Source organism: Labeo rohita, chromosome 14 (assembly GCF_022985175.1).
Source record: "Labeo rohita strain BAU-BD-2019 chromosome 14, IGBB_LRoh.1.0, whole genome shotgun sequence".
Taxonomy (NCBI): Eukaryota; Metazoa; Chordata; class Actinopteri; order Cypriniformes; family Cyprinidae; genus Labeo; species Labeo rohita.
The window spans coordinates 23,299,002-23,307,302 of NC_066882.1; the positions used below are offsets into that span (position 1 = coordinate 23,299,002).

Below are 8,301 nucleotides of genomic sequence, written 5' to 3' on the forward strand. Positions count from 1 at the left end.
GATTAGCTCACCTCACCTCTTATCTGACAAGTTTTTGGGTTTGAGTCGTTTGTTCATCACGTGACAGCCCCATAAGATGAACGAACGACACAAAAAGCCCGAAGACTCAAAAGAGGTGAAATAATTCTAGTACAGAATCTAATAGAAGGTTGCGCATGCGTGACTGAACGAATCACTTCCCGAGACGACACATTAAAGATTCGTTCATAATGAAAGAATCATTCAAGAACAACCCATTACTAATTCATAGTGTCGTGGACGTGCATCCCAAAGCCTGTGCTGCACAAGCTTTTGTGCTTAAAAAGTATACAAAATTTTATTTTTCAAAAAAAGAAGACAGATCGTTTCGCTACATAAGACCCTTCTTCCTCGGCTGGGATCATTTAGAGGCTTTTGAAGCTGCATTTAAACTGCATTTTGGAAGTTCAAAATTGGGGCACCAATGAAGTCTATTATATGGAGAAAAATCATGAAAAGCTTTTCTGAAAAAAGTATTCCTCTTTCCTTTTTACGACTGAAGACAGAAGACATCTTGGATGACAAGGTGGTGAGTAAATTATTTGTTAATTGTTGTTCTGGAAGTGGACTTCTCCTTTAACGGCTGGTATGTAGTTCCACATCCACATTTGGATATCATGTAGCATGTCCTCAAAAAAAACAATGAATATAAGTTATTTTTACAAGTATTTAGTTTTATTATACATTTCATAGTGACCTTTTGTGGGAAGCTAGCTTGTTTTGTTTAGGTGGCCAATTCTGTGCTTGTAAATTTTGATAAAATTTGAAAATAATGTGGTACGACCAAATATAATGTGGTGCGACCACTGTAGAGTGTTTTCTATTATAGATAAATGTCCCAGATTTGCGGCTGAAGATGTCATCTCAGAATCTCAGAATCTGAGCCAGCAACCTCCTGCTACTCTAAATTGACCCTTCACAAAGAACCCCCCGCCCCCAGTTAATGTTGCTACGTCCGACAAACCATGGCACTTTTATGCCACACATCATGTTGTCGTGCAGTGAAAAATAGATCACAGAGCAAAGTGGACACTGACAATGCACTGACATACAAGACAGAGCTGGTTAATTTAGGCATGAAACAGTGTACGTGTTCAAATTTTGTCTTTTTTTTAATTCAAACAACAAATACTGTTTTGTGGCACTTTAATGTGTAGTGATAGATCGCTGTAGCACCTTAGTTCAAGCAGCGCATGAACCGATCATCTCCTAATATTTATTAGTTATAACATGAAATAAACATGAATGAACATCAGAAGGTATCTTGTTTCAACCTGTGAAAAAACAAAATTTTTCAAGTTCAAGTTCACCGCCATTAATCTACTCTCCTGTCTGGTTTGTTTGCTGGACAAAACAGCATATTTGCTGTTATGATTGGTCAAACTCTTAATCAAACTCCTGGCGAAGGGTCAATTAAGCAGTCGAGATTGAGGAAAATTGAGAAATAACTGGGGCTAAGGAAATGCCTGCTGTTAATGCCATGTGCTACACTTTTCACACCTCTCTTTAAATAGATTTTTAATGATATAAGGCCTTTGCTTCATTTGGAGTAACCACTCATCATGTGGTGCGACCGATAATAGGAATAACTGTATTAAATTAAAAATAAAATATCTAATTGCTGTGGTTGAAATATAAATCACTGCTACAGTATGCTTAAGTGAATGTTATTTTTAAAACACTTTTATCAGCTTTATGCAATTTACAGGAAATATAAATCTGCTAACTACATCACTGTAAAAAAACAAAAACCCCAATTTGTTGAGTCAGCTTAAAACAATTTGTTACCCTGTTGCCTTAAAATTTTACGTTCAGTCAACTCAAATAAGTTTAGTTAACATAAAATGTTAAGTTGTACTAAGTAACAACTTAGATATTTGTGTTTGTTAAACTTAAAAGCTGGGTAAGTAACGCAGCTGCCTTAAAATTTTAAGTTGAATCAACTCAAATTTCTAAGTTGTCACTTAGCATGACATTCTTATTTATCTTATTTAACATTTCAAGTTAAATAAACTTTTTCTGACTAAACTGAACATAAAATTTTTAAGGCACCCAGGTAACAAATTATTTTAAGTTGACTCAACAAATTGTTTTTTTACAGTGATTTAGGAAGGCATCTCTGAAATTATAAAACAAAAATATAAGATCATTATTTACAAAAACTCAAAATAAATGCAGATGCTTTGTTTCTAAACACTGTAAGAACATCCACAAAAATCTTAAGCATGTTAAGGAATTGATTTTAATATAAAATTGTCTGTCGAAAATCTGTCAATGACCCATATGCAGTTGTCACTACCTCAATTTTTCTGGAGCTAATTCGGTTGTAGAATGCATTCACCACTGCTGTAAATTACTTAACTTGTTCTGTGTGTGTACAGAACAGGACTTAGCACAAATGTGAACCGACAAGCGAATTTAGCTGCAGTGTGTACGTGGCCAAAGTTAATCTCAAGTTCATCATCCTCTTGCTTTGGTCTCGTCGTTCCTTTCGTTTCTCTGATGCCGAACATTTTCTTTCTGCCCTTCGTCCTGTTCTGTTGTGTGAGGTGTGTTTATCATGTTAGTGAAACAGAGCACAATCCATTTGAGTGGCAGGTGAGATGAGCACAGACTTCAGCCCCTAAGGAGAGTTCAGCTGGGACATTGTTCAGATGTTGCTTAGATGCTGTTTGGAAGTTGCTCAGTCGATTACAGGCATTAGCCAGAAAGGCAGATGTCAAGCGTGTCAAGGGGCCTGCAGGGGACCATGGGATCCCTGTGTTCTTGTCTAGTTCCCGTGCATAACACTGACCTCATATACCTTTATAAAACACACACGCACAGAGCAGAGGGCACATGCATGCTTACAGACACATACACATCAGCCCATATTGGCTCATGCAAGACTGCACACAAACACACAGGCGAGCGGGTGCTTGAGTGAATGCACCTATAAAACATTATTTATGCATAGCATAGGAGAGAATACACAAATGTGAGCACACTTTATTCGCCTGGTGCTGTCACTTCATGCCTGTTCAAAAGATATGCACTATGAATATATTTCTGGAGTAAATCATTAAAAGCCTTTCTGTTAGAATTCTTCTAATGATCTTTTAGGTTCTGAGGAATAGTTCAGCCAAAAAAACGAATCAGGCCGGATGTACAATAGGTGAGTTGGAGAAATTTAGCATTGCATCACTTGCTCACCAGTGGATCCTCTGAATGGGTGCCGTCAGAATGAGAGTCCAAACTAATAAAACATCACAATAATCCACAAGTAATCCACACCACTCCTGTACATGAATATCTTGTGAAGCAAAAAGCTGCATGTTTGTAACTAAGCCACTTTTAATTTCAAACCAAATATGAGTCTTCTGTTGTAATATTGCACTATTCCTTTAAGAAATTCAAGTGAAGATCATACATATACTTCTGCTACAGTCAGTACATGGACAACAATATTCCAATTTTAACACAATTTCTGTTGAGATGTTGGATGATGTCTTGTTTATTGGATGTAATGACCTGTGCCATTAATCAATCTATGTACTATAACACGTTAAACAGGAACGTGAAAGGAATATTCGAAAAGCAACTTATAACTTATTTAAACACCTTATTCATAATATTGTTGTGTTTAGAATAAGATAAATAATTAGAGTACTGACGTCCATGTAAGCGCAGTTAATGGCTGTTCTAAATGGTTTCTCTGATCAGACTCTTGTTTTCAGTTTCTTTATTTCAAATGAATGCCAGCAATACTTTCATTTTTGCACTAATTGCTATTTAAAGATCCATACATTCTTGAAGGCACAAACAGAGCATTAGCTTTGATTATGGTATTCAACAAAATAAAAGAGATGCATTACTACATCTGAAATTACACACATTCCTATTCAGATGGGATTAGATTTCCCAGAAAATCATTATGTAATTTCCTTCAGAGAAAAAGGCGTGTTTGATTCAGAGAGGACAGAAAGCTAAAAAAAAAAAAAAAAAAGAAAATCTGTCATTAATTACTCACCCTCACGTCGTTCCAAACCCATGAGTCTTCAGAACATAAATCAAGATATTTTTATGAAATCCGACAGTTTTCTGACCCTGCATAGAGAGCAACACAACTGACATGTTCAAGCCCCAGAAAGGTAGAAAGTACATGTTAAAATAGTCAATGTGACATTAGTGGTTCACCTGTAATGTTACAATCTAAAAAAAATGCTGGGTTATTTTATTTTAATCCAAATGCTGGGTTCAGCTTGTTGGGTAATTTTATTGGGTTGTTTTTAGTATTTTTAGTATTACCCAGGTGCTGCGTAGTTGTTCTGTAGCTAAGCTGCTGGGTCATTTTTAATGGGTTATGAAATATTGGGTTATTTTTCTACCCAACCGTTGGGTTGAGCCTGTCTCCGACAAAACAACCCAGCTGCTGAGTTACAATCAGAGTGCTGGCTTTTTGAGTCCTCTACAGGAGAGAGCGAAATAACGAAATAAAGGTTCGTGCTGGGTTAAAAACAATCCAACTTAGGTTATTTGGCAACTCAGTGCTGGGTAAATATTGTACAGAACACATGCTGGGTTATTCTGACCCAGCTGGTTGGGTTAAATGTTTTTACCAAACATGCTGGGTTATTTTAAGTCAACTATTGTTTAAAAATTATTATATTACTGGCTTAAAATGGACTGGAACTTACAAAAACAAACAGAATTACTAGAGGCAACAGCAATAATCAAAGGATGAACATTTATTATTAAGCAAGAACACATGGACAAAATAAGACAAATTGAATTTATTTGGGTGAATAAAGCATAGTTTACAATATTACATACATTTAAACTCATTTAATAAGCATTTAAGACATTAAAAAATATAACACTTAAAAGTAGCATTTCAATTTTAGTGTATTCAACTATTCTCTGTAATTGCTTTTAATTGCTTTTAACTGCTCTCTGTAAGTTCCAAAACTCCAAAACTTGCCCATAAACAAACAGTAATGAGATTAGAGAACATATTTTAACATCAAATTAAATTAAACTCAGTACTATAACGAATAAAATCCATTTATTTTATGCAAGGCAAAAGGCCTTTCCATAATGCGAAGTGACGCAGCTGACTGACATCTCGTCCTTATGTTGCGTAAAATAATACAATTTACAGCACAGTAAAGACTTTATAAAGGAAATAAAATGTATACAAACCTTTATTTCGCTGAAGTAGTACACCAAATCGGCTCTCTCCTGTACTAGAGGACTCAAAAAGCCCACACTCTGACTGTAACTCAGCAGCTGGGTTGTTTTGTCAAAGACAGGCTCAACCCAGCGATTGGGTAGAAAAATAACCCGGTGTTAAAAATGACCCAGCAGCTTAGTTACAGAAAAACTACCTAGCACCTGGGTAAAGAATATTTAAAATAACCCAATGAAATGACCCAACAAGTTGAACCTAGCATTTGGGTTTAAAAAATAACCCAGCACCTAGGTAAAAATATTAAAAACAACCCAAAAAAATGACCCAATGGGCTGAACCCACACTCTTAACCCGGATTTTGTCTAAACCAAAAAATCTAAGCAGTCATTACGTATTCTTTATTGTTTTTTTTTAAAAAAGTTGTCACTGCTAAAAAATAGTAGTTCTTTGCACTATTTAGACAAATAATTGACTACACTGATCAAGTTAAGAAGACATCACTCAGTATGTTACGTTTTTGAAAAGGGGGGAGGGGATTTTTGAAGCAGGTCGAGTGAGCAGAGCTGCTTCACTGAAGAGACGCAACAAACGGTTCATCTTTGAAAACAACGTGAATCGGTGAGTTTATAAAGAGTATTATCTGCAGATATCTTTCTGAAAAAAAGTGCTAACCCAAAATATGGACCGATGTTAAACTCTAAAAAGATGACAAAGTGTTAATGTGCAGATAGACGCTTTTTTTCTGTCGGTTCATGGTTTAGATATAACGTTAACTTTTAATTCAGCTATTTTTTGTCATTTCATATATCGTAACATTATCCAGAGTGTTTTTTGTATGCTCACAGTTTAGCTGCAACGTGTTTATTTCGTTAACTTAGTTATTTTTTTCTGCTGGTTCGTACTCATGCACGTAACGTTAAGAGTCCATGTAACTTACACGTGCTTTCCATGTGGCTAATGCTAGCGTGTGTATTTTTTATTTTAAACTAATTGGAAAAAATGCTACTTTAAGTTTTGCATTAGTGATTTTTTATATAGCTGTAAACTTATCGAAACTTGGAATATACAAGATCATTACTTGGTGCCTAACTTTTACAGTGGAATTTTATCTGCAACTTTTTCTAAAAGTTTACTTATGCTCTGTTTTCACAGGTCCATGTGAGAAGATGCAGTGGAAGTGTAAGTGTTGTGAATTTATATGTGACAAAGTATCAAAGTATCTAATGCTCATCAAGGCTATATTTACTTAATCAAAAAAAAAAAAAAAAACAGAAAAAAAACAGTAATATTGCAAAATGTTTTTACAATTTAATTTTTATTTTTTATTTTTTTTTTATTTTAATATACTATAAAATATAATTTATTTCTGTGATGCAAAGCTTAATTTTCATCAGCTGTTACTCCAGTCTTAAGTGTCACATGATCTTTCAGAAATCATTCTAATATGATAAATTTATTATGCGAATGATCAATGTTGAACAGTTGTTCCGTCAACTATTTTTGTGGAACCTGTGATTATTTTTTTCAGGATTCTTTGTTCAATAACAAGGTTTAAAAAAAAAAAAAAAAAAAGTTTTGAATAAATAAAAGTTTGGGGTCAGTGTATATATATATATATATATATTTTTTTTTTTAGAAATTAATACTTTTATTCACCAAGAATGTGTTCACTTAATAAAAAGTGATAGCACAAATTTACATTGTTAGGCAAGATTTATATTTTGAATAAAGGTTTTTTTTAACCTTGTTATTAAACAAAGAACCCTGAAAAAAATAATCACAGGTTCCACAAAAATAGTTGACGGAGCAAGTGTTCAACATTGATAAATCACATAATAAATTTATCATATTAGAATGACTTCTGAAAGATCATGTGACACTTAAGACTGGAGTAACAGCTGAGGAAAATTCACCACAGAAATTAATTACATTTTATAGTATATTAAAATTAAAAAATATTAAATTGTAAAAACATTTTGCAATATTACGTTTTTTTTCTGTATTTTTGATCAAGTAAATATAGCCTTGATGAGCATTAGATACTTCTTTAAAAAGCATTACAAGTCTTACTGATCCCAAACTTTTGACCGTGTGCGTGTGTGAGTGATTTTTTTTTTATTTTTTTAACTAACCCTTTTAATGAAGAGTTGAAAAAGCAGTCATAACCAATTCATACATTAGACTATTTGTTTAACATAATTAAAAGTTATTTAATGACTAATGTCTTGAATGTGTTCTGTTGTTAGGACTCTGCTGATGATCATGTGTTCCAAGACCTTGACCTTGGAATCCTCCTTGTTGAGCGTGAAGGTGCTGTGTCTCTGTCCTCTCTGCATCTCAATCCAGCCTCATTTAAGATTGTCATCGAGGGAGAAGTTGTGATGAAAAGCATTAAAGACTTGCCAAAGGCTATGTGGCTTCTCTTTGGACTTACGTATGCACTTCATCTAAGCTACCCCAAACCAATGAAGAACACATTTCAGTTCATCCAGCAGGTACTTCTAATGTTGGGCCACACTGACTTGAAGACCAGGTTACAGACATTAAAGAACCAGCTTGGAATGAGTGGCTGTTTACTGTTCTTGATGTGCACAATTAATCTCTGAGGTGATTCTCTTGTTTCAAATATCCTGTCATTGCTGTAAGTTAAATTAAACCAGTTAAAAGAGAAAGAGGTTAAAAAGAGAAAGAGGTTAAAAGAGAAAATAAAGAGTTAAATTGTACCAGTTTTCTGTGGTAAAAATGTTTAAAATTCACAGGAGTCATCTTTGTTTTAAAGAGTTGACTCAAGTTTTATTGTTTATCCAGTTTTAATGCATGTTTAGTCATTCAAAGGGATATGGCATATTGTTGAATACTATGTGTTCATGTTACTGTAAGCAATTTGTACAGTTGTTGACTAGCAAATAAGAATTGTATGTCAAAAAATGTTACTTGTCTTTTGTATGACAAGTTCATACATGGATGAATACACTGTACTGCCTGTTTTTATGAGCAATAAAAACATTGGAATGCGGTTAGTTTATTTCTTTAACTAGTATTATTTCTTAATTATAAGGCATTATGTAATATAACATTTATCAATAGAATTAATATTCAATAAGATTTTTTAA

The 8,301-nt window shown here is 34.0% G+C and overlaps 1 long non-coding RNA gene across 1 annotated transcript; it reads left to right on the forward strand.

The window, feature by feature from the left end:
- The first annotated feature begins 5,562 nt into the window (after positions 1 to 5,562).
- LOC127176000 (uncharacterized) lies at positions 5,563 to 8,082 on the forward strand. The gene is made up of 3 exons (XR_007829054.1): positions 5,563 to 5,806; positions 6,341 to 6,367; positions 7,435 to 8,082. It is a non-coding gene; the product is annotated as an uncharacterized LOC127176000 (long non-coding RNA).
- Positions 8,083 to 8,301: the final 219 nt, after the last annotated feature.